General features: G+C 33.9%; 1 pseudogene; it reads right to left on the reverse strand.

Annotated features, from left to right (window-relative positions):
- Window positions 1-658: 658 nt before the first annotated feature.
- Window positions 659-2,216, reverse strand: LOC124976772 (elongation factor 1-alpha 1-like; annotated as a pseudogene).
- Between the last annotated feature and the right edge of the window lie 18,527 nt (window positions 2,217-20,743).

Below are 20,743 nucleotides of genomic sequence, written 5' to 3' on the forward strand. Positions count from 1 at the left end.
AGCAACAGAATAATCAGAACTATTAAAGTTTTATCTAAATTATTTGTATATTAAAATGATGAGAATGAGGCAGGGCACTTTTGGAAAATAATATTAATATGATGATTTCTATTTTTATTGTTCAAGGACAGTTTTATATGCTGCATACTAAAATTGAACTAGAAAAAGACAGTAGTTCTTTAAATCCAAATATAAATGCCTGGCAGAAAAGAAAAGACAGAAACAGCTTGTCAACATTTGACAGCCAACTGCCAAATTATAAGTGAACAATGATAGTAAATGAAGACATACGACATCAAATCTGCTCTTGGACTCAGGAAGGATTACGATTGGCAATACTATATATTTTTTCATGGAAATCAAGAGTCAAAAGTAAAGCTAAGTATATCTGAGAGTGTGTGGTTTCTCTACATTTTCTGAAATTAAGATACTTCCTTCTATGGTTTCTAAACATGTTTTTTCACACTCTATAGTTAATTTTATTTCTAGAAAGTATCTTTTCTGATTGTCAAAAAGTAATAACTTTTTTAAAGTACTTTCTTTTCTCATTAAACTTTTGTTTTAATGGGTCTCAAAATTCTGTGACAGATTTGTGGTCAAGTTGTTTCCATTAAAAAGTACTGATTTTAAAACTAATAACTTAAAACTGCCACACACACACACACACAAACAAATGGTCCACAAAACATTCTCCTTTCCTTCTGAAGGTTTTACGATGCATTGTTATCATTAACCAGTCTTTTACTATTAAACATAAATGGCCAATTGAGACAAACAGTTCTGAGACCGTTCTTCCACCACTGATTAAGACTGGGGTGGCAGGTGTTAGGGGCAATATTCATTTAGCCTTCTGAGCTTTCTGGGCAGACTTGGTGACCTTGCCAGCTCCAGCAGCCTCCCTGTCCACTGCTTTGATGACACCCACAGCAACTGTCTGCCTCATATCACGAACAGCAAAGTGACCCAGAGGAGGAGAGTCAGAGAAGCTCTCAACACACATGGGCTTTCCTGGAACCATGTCAACGATGGCAGCATCACCAGACTTCAAGAATTTAGGACCATCTTCCAGCTTCTTACCAGCATGGCGATCAATCTTTTCTTTCAGCTCAGCAAACTTGCAAGCAATGTGAGCTGTGTAATCCAGTACAGGGGCACAACCAGCACTGATTTGGCCTGGATGGTTCAGGATAATCACCTGAGCAGTCAAACTAGCTGCTTCCATTGGTGGGTCGTTTTTGCTGTCACCAGCAACATTGCCACGATGAACATCTTTGACAGACACGTTCTTGACATTAAAGCCCACGCTGTCTCCAGGAAGAGCTTCACTCAGAGCTTCAGGGTGCATTTCAACAGATTTTACTTCAGTTGTGACATTGACTGGAGCAAAGGTGACCACCATGCCAGGCTTGAGAACTCCAGTCTCCACTCAGCCCACAGGGACAGTACCAATACCACCGATTTTGTAGACATCCTGGAGGGGCAGATGCAAAGGCTTGTCAGTTGGGTGAGTTGGTGGCAGGATGCAATCTAAAACTTCGAGCAGTGTGGTTCCACTGGCACTGCCGCCATCTTTACGGGTGACTTTTTATCCCTTGAACCAAGGCATATTAGCACTTGGCTCCAACATGTTATCACCATTCCAACCAGAAATTTGCACAAATACTACTGTGTCAGGGTTGTAGCCAATTTTCTTAATGTAGGTACTGACTTTCTTAACGATTTCCTCATATCTCTTCTGACTGTAGGGTGGCTCAGTGGAATCCATTTTGTTAACACCAACAATTAGTTGTATCACACCCAGTGTGTAAGCCAGAAGGGCATGCTCACGGGTCTGCCCATTCTTGGAGATATGAGCTTCAAATTCACCCACACCAGCAGCAACAATCAGGACAGCACAGTCAGCCTGAGATGTGCCTGAAATCATGTTTTTGATGAAGTCTCTGTGTCCTGGAGCATCAATGGTAGTCACATAATACTTGCTGGTCTCAAATTTCCACAGGGAGGTGTCAATGGTGATACCATGCTCACGCTCAGCTTTCAGTTTATCCAAGACCTAGGGCATACTTTCCCATCTCAGCATCTTCCTTCTCAAATTTTTCAATGGTCCTTTTGTCTATCCCACCACATTTGTAGATCAGATGACCAGTAGTGGTAGACTTGCCTGAATCTACGTGCCTGATGACAATGATGTTGATATGAGTCTTTTCCTTTCCCATTTGGGCTTTGATTTAGTGGTGGTTTTCACTACACCTGTGTTCTGGCAGCAAATCCGTTGCGAAAAAGCTTTAAAAGTACTTTTGACCACCCTTATCATTCCTGAACTCAGCTCAGATCGTTTCTTTCTGGAAGAGACATAAATAGTATAACTGTGACTTAAATGCATTAATTTATCTGAGTAGTTCAAATAACAGACCACTTAAAAACAGAAAGAAATGCTAAAGTATTTGAATTTAGTTTCAGTAATTTTGAGAGGAACCGTTTTCCTGTGTTCTGGTTTGGATCTAAAAATGTCTCCCAAATAGACTTTGGGTTTGGTAACCCAGCATTCAAGGTGAAATGGTAGGATTATGAGAGATGTAACCTCATAAGTGGATCAATGTGATTGGTGGATTAGTAATTTGAATGAACTTTACATTGGTAACTCTAGGCAGTAGGGCGTTGTGGCTGGAGGAAGTAGGACTGAATGTGTGACCTTGGACTCTATCTACTCTTGGCAACTTCCTCTCCTTCTTTCTACTTCCAGGATGAAGTGAGATGAGTTGCTTTCCTGCATCACACCTTTCTGCCATGATGTTCTGCCTCACCTTGGTCCCAGGGTAATAGAGTTGGATGACCATAGACTGACACCTCTGAAACTGTGAGTCAAAATACATTTTTTTCTTCCTTTAAGTTGTTCCTGCCAGGTATTGGGTCTTTGAGGCAAAAAGCTGAATAACACATCTTCTTTGTGCATTGTTTCATTTATAAATCAGTGATTAACCATATTTCCCTTTTGTGAATAATGAGATTTTTTTCTATTCATTTCATTTTGTGTTTGACAGCAAATTATACTACATATGTAAAATAGTTTTCAGGCATTAACGTTTTTGTTAATCATCTGTTTTTATTACCCTGATAACTAATTACTGATGTAACATTTAAATTTCATTTAAATATATTTTCAGAACTTTTCAAACTTTGCAATTCATGGAGGTCTATCAAAATAACCTCAACATATTGCTAACCTGTATTTCATTATGACTTTGACCTTTTCTGTTTGTTTTTTAGTGGTGCTGTGGGTTGAACCCAGGGACTCTTGCATGCTAAGCAAGTGTTCTATCATTCAAATATGGCCCCAGCCCTGGCCTTGAATTCTAATAGTTTTCCAGTGAGGGAAATTTCCTGTTTCCTATTGCCTTTGGTATTTTCACTCTGTTGCAATTTATAAATAAAGCAAGAGATAAAAACCAAAAATATGAAGAAAAAAGGGAGTGTATCAAATATTAATAATGCTTACTGAGGTATAATTTTCAAATAATAAAATACACAGATTTCTAATTTTCAGTGTGATGAGTCAAACAATATCTATATATGCTATCTCAGTGGAGTTATAGAACATGTCCTGTATTGGAAAGTTTCCTCATGCCCCATTCTATCTCTTCACTAGCCAAAATCAACCATGTTTTTTGTTCTATTGTCATAGTTTATTCTGTCTGCTTTAGAATTTCTTGAAAATGAAATCATATGCTACAGAATTTTTTCTGCCATGTCTGACTTTATTTGTTTAAAGGACTATACTTGAGATATCTGTATTTCCATATCTGTATTAGTATCACCTTTTTAATTTCTGGAAAGTAATCTATTATATAAATGTACACAGTTTTTAATTATTTTTCTAATGATGGATATTTTGGCATTTCCAACATTTGCAGTTATAAGTAAAGTCATAATGAACATGCTTGTATAATTGTATTTGAACACATTTTTAATTACTCCTGAGTAAGTATGTAGAAGTGATATGCCTTAGAATATGTACATATCTACCTCTATTTTAAGTAAATAACAAACTATTTTTCAAAAGTGTTACATATTTTACACTCTCACCAATATTGCATGAGACTCCTGATTGCTTTGTATCAACCCAAACTTGGTATTTTCACATTTTCAAAATAACTGTAAATGAATAATAATTCATTGTAGTTTCAGTTTTAACTTCTCTGTTGACCAGTGTTGTTAGACACTTTTACTGGTTCCTGGAAGAATACATATTTTTTACTATATTGTGCATATCTCTTTAAGTCACTAGATTGAAATTAACATTCCTAATGGTGACTTTAAAAAACAGAATTCATTATTTTTTACAAGAGGTAACTTATCCTGTATTGAAAGATTATTGCTGAGTTGAATTGTGTCCCCCCAAAATTACTATGATGAAGTCAACACTCAGTGCCTCAGACTGTATTTGAAGAAAGGACCCTTGAAGAAATACTTCAGGTAAAATGAAGCTATTGGGGTACATCCTTATTCAGTATAGCTGATATCCTTAAAAGAAGAAGAAATTAGGATCAGATATACAAAGAGGGAAGACCATGTCAAGACACAGTATGAAGGGGGCCATTTGTAAGTCAAAGAGAGGGACCTAGTAGAAACTAACTCTGCTGGCACTTTGATCTTGAACTTCCAGCCTTCAGAATACTGAAGAAATATATTTCCTTTTTTAAAGCCATTCAGTCTCTGCTATTTTGTCACAGTAACTTAATACAATGGCTTGTTTTCTTCATGTATATTCTAAGAAATTTTGTTTACTCCAAGACTTAAAACTATTATCTTATGTATTTTACCACTAAATTGGAGTTTACTTATTTTATGTTTAGGTTTGTGATTCTTCTGTGTTACAAATAATGTAGCATTTAAAACTCACTTCTTAAAATAGATATCTGATTTGCCCAGCATCATTTGTTGAAAGACAATTTTTTTCCCATTAAATTATTGTAGCAACATTTTTGAAAGGTAACTGACTAAGTATGTGTGGGTATATTTCATGACGCTTCAGTTACATTGATCTATTTGACTACTATATGCTATATAGATCTATTTAACCTAATGATTACACAAATACCACATGTTGGCATAAAACTTTGAAGTGTTGATGTGAGATAGTACAAAGTCTTCTGAAGTTTTCTTGTCCAACATTTTACATGTCCATGTGAACTTACAAACCTACTTGCCAATATTGTTTTTAATTATGCTAGTTATTGATTAAAGTGTCATTGAATTTATATAGACATATTGGGAGAAGAATGATATGCCAAAAAAAAAATGAGTCTTTCAATCAGTAATTATATTTTAGGCAGTAATCTATTGATAGTTTATTTTTTCACTAGAATTATATAATTTTCAATGTAGGATTCTTACATAGGTTCAATAATTGTTTTTTGTTTCTGATACTATAAGTAGTATTGCTATTTAATTTACTTTTACAATTTATTTTATTAATTTATTAATATACAGGTGTGTGTGTGTGTGTGTGTGTGTGTGTGTGTGTGTGTGTTAGGCCTGTATGCTGTAACCATGGTAAATTAACATATTTGTTCTATTAGATTTTTTCTTAGATTTATTAGGAATTTCTTGGTAAACACATATGATCTATGGAATAAGACAGGTTTTATTTCCAATTTGTGTGTCATCTTTTGTTTTGTTTTTATTCTTCTCTTATTGCACAGTAAAATTCCAGTACATTGAATAAATTGGAATATGGCAGACTTACTGAATAAAGATACCAAAGTGACAACCCTCAATATTTCACCCTCTATGTTAATTGTAAACTTTATGTCCCTGTTTTTAAACATTTTTTAAAATTAGATTTTGAATTTTTAAAATTATTTTCTCTGTTTATTTTGAATTTTTATGGCAATCTTCTACTTTATTGTTTTAATGTATAAATTGAATATTGTATTAAACTTGTATGTTAGGATATAGCATGCTTGGTCAAAATGCATTCATTATTCATTTATATATAGCTGTATTTTATGCCAATATTACATTATACATTTTTGTCATGTGTTCATGAATAACATTTGTCTGTATATTTCTTTCCTGTATATACTTGCCAGATTTTGGCATCAGAATTTTGTTGTCCTTTAAACAACTCCTTTAATTGCTTGTTTTCTTTGTGTATACTTCTTTTTGAGGGTCATTGCTTTTGGTTTTATTCAAATAAGAAGTGACACTTAAGAGGATAGTAAAAGCAATTGTCTTGATATTAAAACAAAAGGGAAACTGAATGTGAATTATGGCTCTCTATTGATTCAATTTGCTCAATTGATTCAATTTGTCAGATTGTTTGGTGGTAAGCATGTCTGTTTAATTTCTTTTTTTTGACTGGGTCTCTTTCGAGAATCCCTGACTTCAGCAGAAGTAACATGAGCCATAGTGTATATGGCCTGCAACTTTATGACTAAACTTCCTAGAGAAAGAGGCCACAGTCCATGGTCACTCTAGGTTCAAGGATTAAGAGACCATCTAAAGTAAGTTTTGATAAATTATTTAAGAAGACAAATAAGACTGATATTGACCAAATAATTATATTTAAATATCTTTTTCAAAGTGATTTGTGAATAGAAAATATTCTGAATATATTAAAGGCATAATTTTGGGTATGTACTTTAAAACTTGAGTTAATAAATAAAAATATGAAACAATCACAGCAAAATAACTCTTAAATATACAATATTTTATTTTGTAATGATGGATTTAAGGAAAGAAGAACAGGTTAATAAATATCAGTCATCCTTAAAATTGTGGAAAACTTAAAAAGGCAATACATTGTTTTGCTTTCAGATACCATAAAGTAGAAAATTTATCATTACTTCTTTCAAAACAAATATTGCATAAGCAGTCAGTCCTCCATTTCTACAGATTCTGCATTCTCAGATTCAACCAACAGTAGATTAAAAGTATTTGGAAAAACGTTGCATCTGTGTCAAACATATATAGACTTTTTTTCTTGTTGATGTTCCCTAAGAAATACTACTATTTAAATAGTAGTATTAGGCATTATGAGTAATCTAGAGATAAGTTAATGCATGAGAGAAGATGGGCCTATATCATATGCACATAATACAACATTTAAAATGAGGGTTTGAGCATCAAATGATGTATCTGGTTTCATATCCTAAAGCTAATCATACAGGGATACTGAGGGACAATTGTATTTCTCACTTCTTAAAAGACATAGGGAAAACAATCATGACCTTGCACTTTGCTATGGACATGTGCTGAGTACTAGCTAGTGAGATAGGTGTGAATGTGAAAAATGACACTTCCAGTTCTAGATGATTGAAAATTAGAAGTAAACTCCAATGTAATTATCCATCCTGTCTTATCCCATGCGCAGTCCAAATGAAGAGGGTCCAGTAGAAATTGTGATGCTGTTACATGGCAGAACTATAAGATGTAAAAAAAAAACCCTGAATTTCTGAGTGAATGCACGGAAAACCACCCTTTAATTGAGAAGATATTAATTGAAATTTTCTTGAGTCTGAAATCGATTTTTTTTCTGTGCTAAATTAGTCATATTTGATGATTCTTTACAATAGATTCTTTGTTATATCTAACATGGTTGGTTTTTTCTATTATAGCATTTCCTCCTGGGAGAGTTTCTTTAAAACACTTAGTGATTTATCAAATTATACAAACCACCAAATCTATTTCAAATATTACCTTAACCATCAGCAGGGGACTAGAGGACTCTCAGGACATTCCACCTTGCTATAAATAAGAAGAGTCCTTTTTATACATCCACTTGATCATTGGCAGGTCTTCCTCTCAGTCCTCAGCTACTTATAAACTCTCATAACTTCCTACCCTGAAAGCATAAAGACTTAGCTCTTGATTTCTAATTAATTTACTGTACCACCAATTTATATTAACTGGGAAAATGCCTGCTTTGATTATTGCTACCTACGTTACTCTAAGGTCCACAGCCCCATCTTATGAATATTTTTAAATAAATAAACCAATTAAAGAAGAAAAGACATGAGTTTTAAAGTGTTTATAATGCTACTGAAGTATTTTTGTATGATTAGGTTTTCTAAGTCCTAAACTTTCTAAGTCCTAAGTCCACTCTTACCTCTTTTTAAAATTTATTATTTTTAAATTTTTAGCTCTTGATGTATAGTTATTTATTCATATATGGTGCTGAGAATCGAACCCAAGACCTCAGACATACTAGGCAAGCACTCTACCACTGAGCCATAACCTCACCCCTTTTAGCTCTTTTAATTTGTCACACATATGCTGGAATGTGTATTTTCTTTAATTTTAATACATATATACATATAAGCATAAATATGTATAAATATATATATATGAAAACAGTGAGAAATATAACTTACCCATCTCCAAAAAAAGTGAATAAATGATGGTTAGTAACAACTTCAATTTCATTGTGGCTTATTCATTTGAAGACACAGAATAACAGTTTTACCATATTTGAATTTCCAGAAAATATGAATTGATAAGTCTAGACAATTTTCAAGTGATGGAGGTTGTAATAGCTGCATAAAAATAAGGCACTCTTTCTTTATAACTTAACTTCAAACTCCTTTGGTTTTTAATTAATCTAAGACTATATAACATTAGTAATACCTGCCCCTGCTCCATACAGAAAACATTTAAGATGTCATAAAGTGAAATGCGCTTACATTTTTAAAAATGTTTTTCCTTTTCCACTTTCACATTATCTGTTATTAAATGGTACGTATCATTGGTAATCATTCCAGCCCATGATTAGCAGATAAATTCCCTGATAGATAAAAGAGGGTTCAAAAATCTAATTATGATAGTTAAAATGGAAGAACCTCAATTTGGATCAATTCTGCCTCTGCAAACGACTTAGACTCTGGAAAAAGGATCAAATTCTTCTACCTCAAGACTCTGAAAAGTTATCAAAAGTAGACAGATTCCAGGTCAGAAGTATTCACCTACAGGGCAAGAGTGAAACAGCAGATTGGCATTTTTGTACGACTTTTTCTCCCTGAAGAGGCTCCAGATGGTGCCACATGGCGTGACTCGTGCTTGGGTACAAGCCCATAGTCATGCTTTATTGATAAACCAGAACATATTGTTTGGGAAGAACATGACAGAAAATGGGGTATAAATCCAAAAGTAGAGAGAGCCAGGAAAGGAAAGCTCTAGCTTGTTTTGTGTAAATTCTATCCAGGTATCTGGTTGCCTCTGGCATGGAATATGTTCAAAGCAGCTCAGCGAAGGCTCAAAGAATTTAGCAGATATTTGAGTTAGCTATCAACAGTGGATGAACAGAGTTTAGAAGTTAATTCTGCCCTGGTTCACTTGTCATTAAAACAAACAAAAAAAGAAATCAAATAAACATAGAATCTCTATCCTATATTGATATGGCCTGGATGTTGGTATTCCCACATAATTCATAAGTTTGAAATATAATCCCCACTGTTATAAAATTGAGAGGTAGGGGATATAGGGGGTGATTAGGTTATGAGGACTCCACCTTCCCTTGTGGAATTCATGTTCTTAAAAGAAAAGTTCTGAAGGAATTGTCACATCCATTTACCATGTTAGAACTAATCTGAACGGTGCTATCTTTGAAGTAGACAGAAACAGTCCTCACCCTGACATTAAGTCAGCTAGTACTTTGACCTTGGACTTTCCATTCTCTAAAATGGTGAGTAATGAATTGTTAATTTTTTTTTCAATCTAGGGCATTTTGTTATAGTCACCTGAACAGACTAAGACATGTGTCATCACAATGAATAGGATAGAATCTCAAATTATGAGACATACAACACGATGGGTATTTTTGACTCATAGTCAAACACCAAAGGGCACAAAATTAGAAAAACTGAAAATTAAAATCAAATTATCTTGTTTTACTTAACAAGTAAACACTCCTGTAAATGATTCTTCTGCTGGTGGTTGGCATAGTTTTCATTACTGCTTTCTCTATTGTGACCCTTTTATAGATTTTTTGTACTTTTCTTTCTATATCCTGTCTATCAATAGACTGTGTTCTTAGAATTTAGACTTTTTAAAGCATACTATTTTAAAACAAAAAATATCAGTCTGTACTCATCCTATGTCTTCTTCTAGTTGGCCACTATTTCTTATCCGTCATTCATAACCAAATGACTTAAAAAATCTTTTGATGGTTTCAAGTCTACTCTTTTCCTATAAACAAATTTTGACCTGATTTTAAGCAGTACTACTCTATAAACTCTCTGAACCAAAATCAAAACTATGTAAAGGAGCTATTATTCAAAGACCATTAGTCAACATTTTACTTTTTATTCCATATTCATTATTTGAACATACTATTGTTTTCTTGTGTTTTTTAAAACTCTCTTATTTCTGGTTTTCTGAGATAACACTATGCCATAATTTTCTTTCCTAGTCTCCAGATGATGGTTTTCAGTGTTTTTTTCTGTGATATGTTTTTTGTATATTCAAATAGATATACCTGAGGTACTGTCTTTGCCATCTTCCATTATTCAATCTATACCTTATTTTTTATTCCAGGAGCAGCTTAAAAACTAAGATCTGTGTGCTCATAAATTCTTTATTTATTTAACCTAGCAATTATTTCTGCACTTCAGACTCATCCATCTAACTAAGGGAAAATCTGTACTTCTATTGCTCAAAGTTACCTCAATTCAAATTCTTTCAATTATTTTCCAAATTCTGTTTTTTTTTTGTATAGTCCATATCTTAATAAAAGTTCACTTTATTTTTTCCTGATCCTCTTCTCCAAATAAGTTAAAAGGTCCTATTGACTATAACTTTGAATACCTTTATTCTAAATTTTTCTCCATCACTCTTGCTGCTGCATAGTTGTTCAATTATTTTCGCTACATTATCTATCCCAATTTTTATGCTAGTCTTTCAGTTCTCATTACTTATTTTCCCTACTTTTATGTTTCAAATAGAACATCTTTATAATATCGGTTTATATTTATTCAGTTCCCTAAAATTCTTAGTTGGCTCTGAATTGTCTTTCATCTATTTTAAATTCTACAGCATTCTGTTCAAGATCCAAGATTTTCCTGTTAGATTATCTCATTTGAAGTCTTCAGACATGCCAGGGTCCAAGTGCTAGCATCTTAGTGTTTCTATACTTCATGCTATTGACGAGTTCTTTAATAAGTTTTATCAAAATCATGCCTTGTCACTAATCAATGTCTAAACTCAGTGGCTTCCAATGAAAGTAAATGTTTTTCCCATAGTTCTGCAGATCAGCGCTAAGGCACTAGTGACATTGGCATGAATTCAGGGTGTGGATGGGGTTGAGACTTCCTTTAGATTTCTCCTGATTCTGTAACCAAGGGCTAAGCATGCATGATCTTCTCAATAGAAGACTGGAGAGGGAGAAACAGAGAGAGAGAGAGAGAGAGAGAGAGAGAGAGAGAGAGAGAGAGAGAGAGAGAGAGAGAGAGAGAAAGAGAGAGAAACACAAATGTTATCTGTTCATATTTCCTTGATCACAGCAAGTCACATCATTAAACTCAAAGTCCTTAGAGCAGAGAAAATACTCTGACTATTCTATTATTTTAAACTGCAAAATTATGGGTAAAACTTATAGTCGTTACTCCTAAAACAGGCTGGTGAGTAACAGAGAGTGAATAATGCATTCTCACTCATCAAGAATAAACTAACTATATAATCGTTTAGTATTACTTTAACTTTTGAATGTGTTCCTGCCAGTTTTTTATTTTTATTTTTATTTTTTTATTAAACCCTCTTCCTTCTATCCCAAATTCAACAGGAGATGGATGATCACTGTGAGTGGGTTCTTCTCACATCTGCTTTAGTCTCTAATAATACTCCACTACAGATTCTATCATTGAGTTCCCCCCTTTTCTCCATCGCTGCAGATAAAATCTCCCCAGATCACACTGTGAGCTTTCACTTCAGCAGTGAGATAGACTGCAGCATCCTGCATCTGACCTGATACAGGAAATGTTAAATAAATGACTGACAGAATGAAGGAACAAATGAATACCTTATCTATACTTACTCAGTTTTACTTCAAATTTATTTATGTAAAAAGATGCAAAAGTAAGTATACTTCTTAGGAAAGTCCAAAGTATTCAATTCACTTGATTACTAATATGAGCAGAAAAAATTAGAAGACTAAATTCACCTAACTAAAAATACATACAGGAAAATGGAAGGAAGGAAGAAAGGAAGGAAGGAAGGAAGGAAGGAAGGAAGGAAGGAAGGAAGGAAGGAAGGAAGGAAGGAAGGAAGAAAGGAAGGGAAGGAAGGAAAGATTAGAGCTTCTGACCAGGAAGTGATGCATACCTGTAATCCCAGCAGCTCGGGAAGTTGAGGCAGGAGGATCTTGAGATCAAAGCCAGCTGCAGCAAAGTGAGGCACAAAGCAACTCAGTGAGACTCTGTCTCTAAACAAAATACAAAATAGGACTGGGATGTGACTCAGTGGTCAAGTGCCCCTGAGTTCAATCCCTGGTACCCCCTCCTCCCAAAAGAGATTAGAAATTGAAAAAAAAAATGAAAAAGTAGAAAGATATCAAGCATATACTGAAGCAATGTGCCAAATGAAAACTTTGCCTATATAGTACTTTCTTTCTTTTTTGTTGTCTTCTTTTTCTGTGTGGTATGGTGTGTGTGTGTGTTTGTGTGTGTGTGTACTCAGTATTGAACAGAGGGATGTTTTAGCACTGAGTTACACCTCTAGCCTTTTTTACTTGGTGACATGTTCTCACTAAGTAACCCATACTGGACTCAAACTTTCCATCCTCCAGCCTCTAGATTAGCTGAGATTATAGGTGTGTGCCACCTATAATTGCCACAATTGTAGGGCTGCCTTTTTGGAAGTTTCTCTAGTAAGCATTATGGCCTTATTTGATTAGACAAATCAAAGGAAGTGCTTTACCAAAATACCAGCATATGATGATAATAAATCACAGTTGAAGGAATGGAGGTAAAAAGTGTTAACAAGAGGAATGTCTGGATGAAATTATTTCTTTTAATACTTTTGCCTAGATTTCCCCCACTACTTGATGTAGGATAGCAGTACACAAGAATAAGAGAATGTCACACAAAATTTTAGGTAAGAACATTATGATTTTGTAGGAATAATTGGGAATTACCTTTTAGACTCACTGATTTGTATGTGCTGCATATGTTAAATTTGAAACAGCCTAAAAAGTTGGTGTATTTTATTTCTTGCAGACAGTGATGTAAATTTCAGACAGTTACCTCTATTCTTAATATTTGATTATTAATGTCAGCCAGAAATATTTAATTCGTTTATTTTCCCTAATAATGTGTGTATGTTTAAAAAATTAAGGTATTCTATACCAAAACAAAGTCTCAGTCTAAATGCTGAGAAAAAGTGTTTAGAAGTCATGTAGTGTTTGAAATATTTATCTTCCTGTTAATTTATCTCTCTAACTCATGAAAATTTTTGCAACTCCAATTTTGATGATCAAAGTAAAGGCAAAGTAAGATTTTTTTTTTCTCCTTCAATTCTTGTGAGGAAAACAAACCACGGCCACCTTTTATTTATTTTTTGCTTTTGATACTGAGCCCCAGCATGAGCATATTCTTAGCAATTACTGTCATCTGGAATAGCTTCTTATCTTTCTTTTCCTATTGGCCTTTTACCTGGCCCTCATTACTCACCACCGAACAAGTTGTCTTCCTCTTGTTAACACTTTTTACCTCCATTCCTTCAACTGTGATTTATTATCATCATATGCTGGTATTTTGGTAAAGCACTTCCTTTGATTTGTCTAATCAAATAAGGCCATAATGCTTACTAGAGAAACTTCCAAAAAGGCAGTCCTACAATTGTGGAGATAGATTCCAATGTTGAAAACACTCACAACAACCATTAATGAACACTTATTTAATAAATTTCTTTTTTGTTTAAGGTATAGCAATGCCCTTTGCAGTGGGACTCCAGGAAGATTAGGTCCAGTCTCTGACTTTAAAAAGAATTCAATTTATCCAGACAGACATGAATAGGCATGGAAAACGGTAACATGTTATTTTAATAAAATGTGACATATGTTATAGATTCTGTCCTTTTTGTTGAAGCTTTAGCAATAGACCGAAAAGACAAAAATTCCTTCTGATGCATACTTTCATAGGGAACACAAGAAAAAAATCATAAATAATGATACAGTTAGGAAGTTATAAATAAGTCCAATGGAAATACAAAAAAAGATAAGATTGGAACTGAAGTGCTGGGATCGTATGAGGTTGCAGTTTGTGGTGGGTGGATGAGATAAGGTGTTCTGAGAAAAGTATGTGAACAAAGTGGATGGAGACCTTGCTGATGAGTGTCCTTGGCAGAGGGAACAGGCAGGGCAATGGCCTTGACAGGGGAGCTCGAATTGTGTTTGCCTTCTAGAAATGGAGGGTTGACCAGCATGCTGCAGCACAGGGTCCATCAGGACAATGACTGCAAATTAGGCAAAAGATTTAGCCAGCTCTTCTCTGGCTTTTGTTCTGAAGGAAACAGAAGGCATGGTCAGAAGAATAACATCATCTAATTTTCTTGGGGCAAAAATATCTGCCAAATCAGTTCAGAGAAGTTAGCAGTAACACAGATCAATGATGGTGGAAGTGGTCTTGCGCAGCAAGGCCCGATGTTGTGAGGAGCTGGAGTTAGTCTTATGATAGGTGAAGAGAAGTGCTAGAAATATTTTGAAGGAAGATCTAATAACATTTTTTAAGATAGACTGGATGTGGTATTTGAACAAATGAGAGAAATGACTTCAAGATTTTTGAGTCAGAACAATTAAAGGCAGGAAGTCCTAAAAGAATACTCTTATTTCTGGGCAGAAGTAGTGTGATGTTATTACAATAAGAATATTTTCACTCTCTTTCTAAAACAAAAAAAACTAAGGTGAGGCAGATTTAAAATTGAACATTCAGTTTCAGGTAAGATTTAGATGAGAAAGAGCAGAGGGACTTAGTTTCCATGAGGCAAATACCAAAAGCAGAAAAAATGAGACAAACACACACACACACACACACACACACACATAGATATACAAACATGTTTATTAATGTATCTGTGTAACTTATCCTAAACCAGGAATCTGGAGAATTTAAAAATAAGACAAACAATCCCATGGAATTTAGTTAGGGGTCGTGAGGGCAAGCATCTGAATCAGTAAGCAGAGTGAAGATCACCCTTGCCCATGTGTGGGTAGGAATCATTCGATCCTTTGAGGACCTGAATAGAATGAAAATGTGGAGGAAAGGCAGCTTTCCTCTTCCTGCTTCAGCTGGGACATCCATCTTTCCTGCCCCTATTCGTGGATGCTTCTGGTTCTCAGGCTATTAGACTCAACTGAGACCTTTGCCATTGGCTTTGCTGACTTTTTAAGCTTTTGGTTTAAAGTGGAGTTAATGGATTAACTGATGGGTTATAGTTGAATTTTTGAAGGGGTGACTAAATTGACCAAGTTACTTTTTGTGCTCAATTTGCACTGCATTTGAAAATCTGTGGGTTCTAAAAATTGATTTCTAAAGGGATAAAATAACAGACACCTAAATGGAAAAATAAATAAAATGCACTCACTTTGGACCCAACCAAACCATTGAATATTTTAGCACTAAGTATTAAATTTTGTAATAGAATTACAATAGATTCTATTAAATATTACTTTTTGTCCCCTATTATTATCTCTGGACACTTTCTAGATTATCATGTACATTTTCTACTTACTTTTTTAATTTAAATTGATTTAACTTCTAAGATTCTCCCTAATTCAGTCTTTGCATTTGTCAGTGTTTTCCAAACAAACAACAAGGATATCCAAAGAAATATAGAAAGAGATTTAGTATGACAGTTTGCCTCACATTCTTAAGGAGATTGAAATTCCCATGACCTTCAAGCTGGGAACCCAGGACCATGGCTAGGGAACCATTCCTTAAATGATTCATAGGAGAATGATCTTCAAGTTATTTCTAAAATTCACTTTCATAGCAGCATTTGTTTTTCTAAAGTAAATATCCAAAATGGCTTAATCTAGTCACCAATTCAGAAGAAATTGTTTACAATTTATTTATCTTTATGGAACATTCATCCTTGGTGTGAGTCTCATTATTTACCAGGCTTCTGAATTCTGTGAACCATGGAATGAATGTTGGGGAGCTCTGTCACCCAGTTGCTTTCTCACAGCAACAGCCTCTGAACCATGAGCAAGATACCTATAGAATGAGTCCGCTCATCAGTTCTCCCTCCATGTTACTTTTCCCCAACTGAATTATCCTGCAAGTGTATTGTCCAAGCTTTGGTTATCCGTATTCCTTCCAGATTGTTTCACCATGGTATTTTTTCATTAAATCAAATATTTACCTAAATAATTAAATGCATGTTAATAGGTTTCTCATAATCATGTAAATAAATAAATATTAAACATGTTTTTTGATTTGAGCCAGTGCAAACAATTTTTATGCTGTATCATTTTTGAAATATGCAGATTCCAAATTATAATTAGCAATAAAGTAGGATTCTCCCAAAGTTCATATTGAGGTCACCCTCAGGCGTATTCCCTTGTTGTAAAGTTATGAAATGCACTTAACAAATTTGTTCAACTCTTGATTTATAAGAGAGTACCTTTCCTGCAGTACAGGGCCACAGTACCCATTGACATGGAGCCCTTTTTCAAAGAGAGTATAAGACATCAGATGCACAAATTAACATGTCGCAAGAAACTAAGAGAGCATAAATAAAGCTATAAGGGAAATCAGAAGAAGGAAACATACTTCTGATTGAGGGATAAAGGAAAAGTTCAGAAACAGAGTAGAATGTGCCTTGAGCCTTAAAAAAGCAAATTAAACATTTAGTCTTATGAATATTTTGAGGATGGGTAGAGGAGGGTGAAAATGATATTTCTGAAGAATATTTCTCATGTGAGGAACGTTAATAATAATAATGTGACAAAAAAAGGTTCTGGGCAGGGTCAGAGAATTTCCCATGATCCTTAGAGTATAAGATACAGAGGATTGACCTGTTGGAGAAGAAGCCTATAAATGGAGTCAGAGATTATAGAATACTTTAAATGCAAGCATATGGGATTAGAAATTCTGTATAAGGGATTCTTAATTATTTTTCTTACAAAAACAAGTAATGCACATGTGTGTGTATGTGTGTTTATATGTGTGTGTGTGTATATATATACATGTATACATATACATTTCATGTGTATGCATATAACATATATACACATATGTATGTAAATGTATGTATATTTAAATATTATTAAATTATTTTTCATTATTTAATGTTAATAAATAATTGATTTTTAACATGTATATTATTTTTTTAATGTTATACATTACTATTATTTATGTAGATATTTGTGTATATATGTATGTGTATGTGCATGTATATTTTACACAAACATGCATATACCATTACCGTTTTAATCATTATAAACACTTAAACTAAAAACATAAAGCATACTGTGAGATAAACCAAATTAAAAACTGACCATCCGAAATATGATATCGCTGTCTACAATCATAGAATTCTTTTTCTTACTTTTGTCCATTTTAACTCAACATGTGCTTCTCGGCAGTAAAATCTCTTTGGTATGCACTGAATAAGGTAAATAAATTTTGCTCACATGGATTTTTAAGGTCAATAATTTTTTTTTTTTATGAATTGTATGTACAGTTTCTCTGTTTCAGAACAGACACAAACTTCTCTCATACCAGATTCATAAAAGTGCCATTGATAACCAGAATGTGATTTTACTCTTAGGGTCACAGGCAGAATCAGAACTTGGATACGTAAACACTGAAACACTGAACATCAGTGTCAGAGTGCTTTGCTGGAGTCACATCTTAACTGAACCTTGTTTCTTCATTTTATTATGAGGATCTTGTCCTCCAGTGTCTTGAAAGTTGTTGCCAACCCTGCCTGCAAAGCTATGATATTGTATTTGTCCAAAGCACAAGATGTAGGCCTTAGCTACATTACTGTGTCCTTAACTTTGGGGTTCTATTTAGACATTTTTAGAAAATGTAATATAATTGACTATTATTATTTTTGGAGAGGTCATCTTTGTGGTGTGTAAATGATGGCATAGTAAAACTTAAAAAAGAAAAAGAAAATAGTTCCAAATCAAGAATCTGTCACTTTCTGCCGTGGTGACCTTGGAGAATCTAACTCTTTGAAGTTCAATTACTGTATCTGAATGCAGCATTAGAAGGAACAGAAATAACACATTTAAGAAACCGGCCATACATCTGGCATTCAACAAGATAGGGATAATATGGCAAGCTATTTAAGGGCAGATGTTTTGATATTAGCCATACCTGTATAATAGATTCTCTAACACTGAAGGCATATTACTTAATCTCTCTGAGACTTCAAACAATGAAAAAATAATACTTCAAAAATGATACCTATGTCAGGGGCTGGGGAGATAGCTCAGTTGGTAGAGTGCTTGCCTCGCATACACAAGGCCCTGGGTTCAATCCCCAGCACCACAAAAAAAAAAAAAAAAAAAAAAAAAAAAAGTGATACCTACGTCAGAGTGTAATGAAAAATAAAGGAAATATTATATATAAAACTGCTTCACACAGTTCCTGGCAGAGAATACGTATGTACATGTGTGCATTGTTATGTGTGTAATTGTGTGTGCATAATATATACAGAATATGTAATCTATTTATATACATAAATAAGTATTAATAATTATTAGCAGCAATTATAAGTGCTAATAAGTCTAATAGTAATAAGTAACTTCTATCTTTGTTCTAATAATTGGTACTTTTGGCTATGTTATTGATATTTTAACCATTTGAAAAGTCTGCTTAAAAATACCACCCTACAACTTTGAAATGGGTATGCATCTTTTTATTGACATAACCAATAGAATATTTATTATTCCCATATTTTAACACTGACCATTGAAAATGAGGTGTCAGAATATCCCTAAGAGAAACATTTTGTTCTGAAAATTTTAAGTTTTCTGAGACACTTTCCTAATAAGATGTAGACATTGTGAGAGGGGAAGCAATAAAATTCCTTAGTTTTAATTCTGAAAGGCCTGGGAAAGACAGTAATCCAAATCCATATTTTAGTCATTGTGTATGAAGCTAAGAAGAGAGACCAGTTCTCTCTTACAGTTGTAAAACAAGAGTGGGCATTAAGTTACATGAAGTTTCAATGTCTAAACATTGTAAATATTAAAATATGCAATGGAATCACTTTATAATGATTAAGAGTTTGAGTGGGAAGCCATGTCTTTCTGGTGTCATTTTTCTTGAACTATTACTCTCTATTTCATTATTTAATCATAACCATAAGTTCTTTGACTCTCAGGGTAAAATGGGCAATGTTATTTTGTTCCCTACATGACTTCTCCCCAAGTTTATTTACCTTCATCTAATGTTTGTCTTAATGAATGCCTTATCTGTTCTTTCCTATTCCTGCTGCTCAGGAATGGTAAGGGATATCCGGCATGAGTACCTTTTGACCTTAACCTTAAGTGCATTGCAACATTCCTGAAAGCCAAACCAGCGTGCGTTTCACTTCTCCATTCCTGAAATCTCATACTTCAAGTGTGTTATGTTTGTCTGCTTTATTTGCCTCAGGACAGAAATTCTTACCTTGTGGGCCACTCACTCTACTATACCCTTTGCAGTTCCTGAAAGCTATTTTACCCTGGGGAAAATGAGATAGAGCAAGCAAAATGAAGATTTAGATTATTTTATAAACAAAGGAAAAGCAGATAAATATGGACCATGCATTCAAGCTATCTTCAAAATTTTTTATATATATATATACATATATATATATATATAACATATATAGGGATATTTATATTTGTTAAAACTATATGTATTTGTGAGGAACATGTGTGTAAATGTGTGTGTGTATATATATATACATTATATATAAATATACATATTAATTACACATACACACACACTGATTCTTAGTTGGATATATGGACTCCAATCTTACTCTGATCGTTTGTGACTTTCATGTATAAGTTCTATTGGTTTCTATATTAAGGGAGGAAGTTGGTGTTATTACATATATGAAAAGTCAATTCTGCATCCATCAATCACAGGGGATGAATCTCACAAGCATAATATTGAGTCAAAGGAGTCAGATCCAAAAATAATGCAGACATTGTGATTCCATTTTGTACTAATCTAAGCTGTTGAGGACCATTCCAGTGGTTAGCCTTGGTAGGGAAGTAATGCCTCAAGAAGCATATGAGGCGTGTTTCTAGATATTGATCCTTGTATGTATTCAGCATGATGATACATCAAGTCACAAGATTATGGCATACTTCATGTATATTACAATTTGAAAAAAAAAAGTTTTTAAAAGGCATTCAATGATAGAATCAAATTTACTAATTTTATTCATAGAGATGCAGAACTTATTTTATCTCTCTTTAAAGGTGTGAAAGATTGCATTTTGTGGAAAGACTACTCCAGTAAGAAGTAAGGGAAAGAACTATTTTAGCTCAACGCTGCAAAAAGTTCCTTATTGGTCTGTAAGTACTTTTTAACACTTATTATGTTTTCAGTTATGCCTTCTAGATTTTGGAGATAGAGAGGTGATTCAGAGTGAGTCTTACCTGCAAGGATCTTGCAATCTAGTGGGAACAACAGAAACGCAAACAAAAGAAATGCATTGCTTTAATATGTTAACAAAAGCTTGTTGTTATAAGGTGTAATTGGAGTTTTGAAGAGAAACATATAGAAATGTACACAAA

Source organism: Sciurus carolinensis, chromosome 2 (assembly GCF_902686445.1).
Source record: "Sciurus carolinensis chromosome 2, mSciCar1.2, whole genome shotgun sequence".
Lineage (NCBI taxonomy): Eukaryota > Metazoa > Chordata > Mammalia > Rodentia > Sciuridae > Sciurus > Sciurus carolinensis.